This window comes from Suricata suricatta, chromosome 16 (assembly GCF_006229205.1).
Source record: "Suricata suricatta isolate VVHF042 chromosome 16, meerkat_22Aug2017_6uvM2_HiC, whole genome shotgun sequence".
NCBI lineage: Eukaryota > Metazoa > Chordata > Mammalia > Carnivora > Herpestidae > Suricata > Suricata suricatta.
Window position 1 is genome coordinate 9,958,947 of NC_043715.1, and position 3,281 is coordinate 9,962,227.

The window sequence follows — 3,281 nt, forward strand, 5'->3', positions numbered from 1 at the left end:
TTCCATGTGGATGATTCTCTTTACCATTGCTATTTGTCTAACCTCACCAACCCTTACAATTTTGAATCAAGTGCCATTTCCTCCAGGAAACCTTCTGAAGACACTTACCTCCACATCCAAAGTGTTCTTATTTATCCCCATCAGCGCAATCACCTTGCTCTTTTGAAATGCTCTGTTTTTCTCTTTTTCTGCATCTGGCCCGGATTTGGCTGTGCGCTCCTTGAAGACGCGGATGATGTTTGGTTAGATTGTCTGCCTTTGTTTCTCATGCTCCATTCACAATACCTGGAACAGAAGAGACACAGCTTGATTTTTCCCTTGCTTTGTTTTTGTTTTCGTTTTGGCCTGTGATGAAGTATCAAAACAGCTTGTCATTCTTATGGTAAGTCATTTGGCACCTACTACATTGAGCCTTTTTAATAAATTATTATTTAATTTCTGTGTTATTGTTTGTCTTGTTTCATTGAAGGCGGACACTTGATGGCATTTCATATCCATGTCACCATGCAGAGTGCTCCAGATGTATGTGGTGCTCAAGATCAAGTTGGCGTATTGTAAATGTGAGTGATACCCTAATCAGAATATGCTGTTGCTGAGATCTATTATCCAGGTAAAACAATTAATGTTCATGAATATTTCAGAATAGTCATAGACTGCACAAATTGCACACTGAATAATTATGCTGTAAAGTCATAATGAATCTTTGTGTGATTGAAAGCCTGCCAGAACTCAAAGGCCAAGGGGCACCCAGGAAGAAAGGCATAAATTGAAAAAAAAAGGAAACTAATTTAAAACATTCCTAACCTAAAAAAATGAGGGTAAGACACAAATAGTAGTGATAGTAATTAATAATAATAATAATAATGCATCACTGAAGATATGGAAGAACTATAGTTGGCAGCAGTGACTGCTTGCTCAAAATACACTGAGCTGCTAAAACTTGCTTAGTCACTGTTAATCCGACTCCACAAATGATGATCAAAATTTATCTTTTTTTTGTCAGTGGCTCTCTCTAAAGAGATTTTTGAAACACCTGTTGACTTCACTTTGCTTCCTGGCACACTTTCAGCTGAGCATTTTCTCACCAAAATATTTCCAGCATTTTCTCACCAAAATATTTCCAGCAAGGTTGGCAGTTTTGTTTTAGAGGCAAGATGTAGAAGAAACAACTGTGCATTTATTTAGCTCTGCTTGAAAGTCAGGATCCAATTCCTACGTATCGCATCCCTGTATGAAATTGTTCAAGATCCTCATTGTACTACTTGGTAAAATGAAATGAGGGTGTCTGTCCTACCAACAGTGGAGGGTTGTCACAGGGCATCAAGTGATGACACATGAGTAAACAGTGGATGTGCTACACGGAATATGGGGCCTGAGCATGGGGACATGATTGTCACCCGCAGCCATTTCATTCCATGGCTATCAGTAGCAAAATCAGTTTTCTTCCTTTTGTTTAGTGTTGTGTTTGTTTTAAATGTCAAACAAATTCCACAGGAGCAAAATTACAAATTCTGTCCCTCTCAACTTCCAGTTCCAACCCCAGCAGAAACTACTATCTGCTATGTCTACTTCCTGACATTTTCTATAGATTATACAATCTGCCTGTGTGTGTGCGTAGCAAAAGTAAAATTGTTGGATACTGGTTCATACTGGACACCTAGTTAAGATACTATACATCATACTTGGAACAAATAATGAAATCCTAAGGTTCAGGGAGTTATTTTTCCTCATAATTTGGCCCTTTATATTTTGTGTTTGGACTTGCTGACTCAAGAAGGAAGGGAAAGAGAATAGGTTAGGATTTTGGTATCAGATTCAGTGTAAGTTCAAAGCAGAAAATTTTATATAAATTCTCCAAAGCATAGTTTTCGGAGATACATGCTAACTATTGCAGATTTAATTCATTGGCCCTATATACTTTTAGATTTGAGGGTTGGATTAAAAAAACAGTTGAAGTCAACCATAGCATTCATATTGGATTTAATAAAAGCGGTAAAGCTGACTATTGCATTCTTATTAAAGAGTCAGGCTTCTATGAAAGTTAGGTTTGCTACATATATGAAATCTCTACTGTATATGTTATTAATATTTTTTAGTGGGGTAGCAAAGTTACTTATTTGTAGCCATTTTCATGTCTCCCTTTCTTTTTTGGCGAATGCACAACACATTTCCCTGTGGAAGCCATTTATTTCCAGGTGTTTTCCTATCAAACATTTAAGTAACAGGAGCAGCTGGTCCCAACTCCAGAGAGACATTAGGAAGGAAGCACAACGTCTGGAAATGCGTGGAGTTTATAAGCAGAACTAGCAGGAATGGCCATTTTAATTTTATAGTAGAAGAACGTTTGTATTTGTAGGCACTTTTATTTTTATATTTCTCTTCCATATCACAATTTTAGATATAGGTTCAAGGGCGACCCTTGGTCTTATTTTGCAAAATATATGAACATTCTTACTCAGCATGTGAGGAAGGACAATGACGTCTAAACCAAGATTCTTCCCTTCTCCCAAATGCAAAGGCAGTTCAGAGCAAGTAAAAGAAATTCCAGTTCTGCTCCATGGGGACTGACATGCTTTCTGGGTAAGTAACTGGAAGTGTGGCTCTTTGCCTTAAGATGACTAAAATATAAAAAGGTTCCTGGACCAATATGAAATATACATATTTTTTCTCCCTCAAATTTCATGTAGGAGAGGATTAAACATTAAGATACTATTGTTCTTCTAAATAAAACATTCTAATGTGTTTAAAAAGTAGAGAGGTCTAGAATCACAGACTGAGGGTTTAACGTGAGGTATCGCTGCTTTGTTTTCACTAATTGTGTTAATTTGGGGTGGTATTAACACTCATTCTTTGTAAAGCTTTATACCCTGATTTATTTTCCTTCAGGTAGTAGGATCGCAGGAAATTCTCGAGTCTTGGTCTGTCCTGTGATTTGAAAGTGTGGAAGACATCAAGACCTATTATTTGCAATAAAATAGCATAACTCTTTTAGAACTGCAGTCATTTCTAGTATGACGCGTCAGTTAGAGACGACAGAGGGGGGTTGTGCAGGCTTCCCTCTCAGCACGATGCTCGTCAGAGGGAGCAGGTCCGGGGAGGGTGCCTGGGTGTGGGGTGCTCGCCACCAAGCCTCCTGAGAGCTCTGGCGTGCTCCACCTGGAGGACGAGGGGCTGGGCCCTGGGAGGGAGTGGGTATCTTCACAGGTTAGGGAAGCAGTTGTGTGGAAGCCGGCATCGTTTTAACCCGTATAGACTTAAAGGGCCAAACAAAGAACAATGGC

At 38.9% G+C, this 3,281-nt stretch overlaps 1 long non-coding RNA gene across 1 annotated transcript; it reads left to right on the forward strand.

Annotated features, from left to right (window-relative positions):
* The first annotated feature begins 553 nt into the window (after positions 1-553).
* Positions 554-2,991, forward strand: LOC115280931. Its single transcript, XR_003903998.1, has 3 exons — positions 554-610; positions 2,399-2,580; positions 2,887-2,991. It is a non-coding gene; the product is annotated as an uncharacterized LOC115280931 (long non-coding RNA).
* Positions 2,992-3,281: the final 290 nt, after the last annotated feature.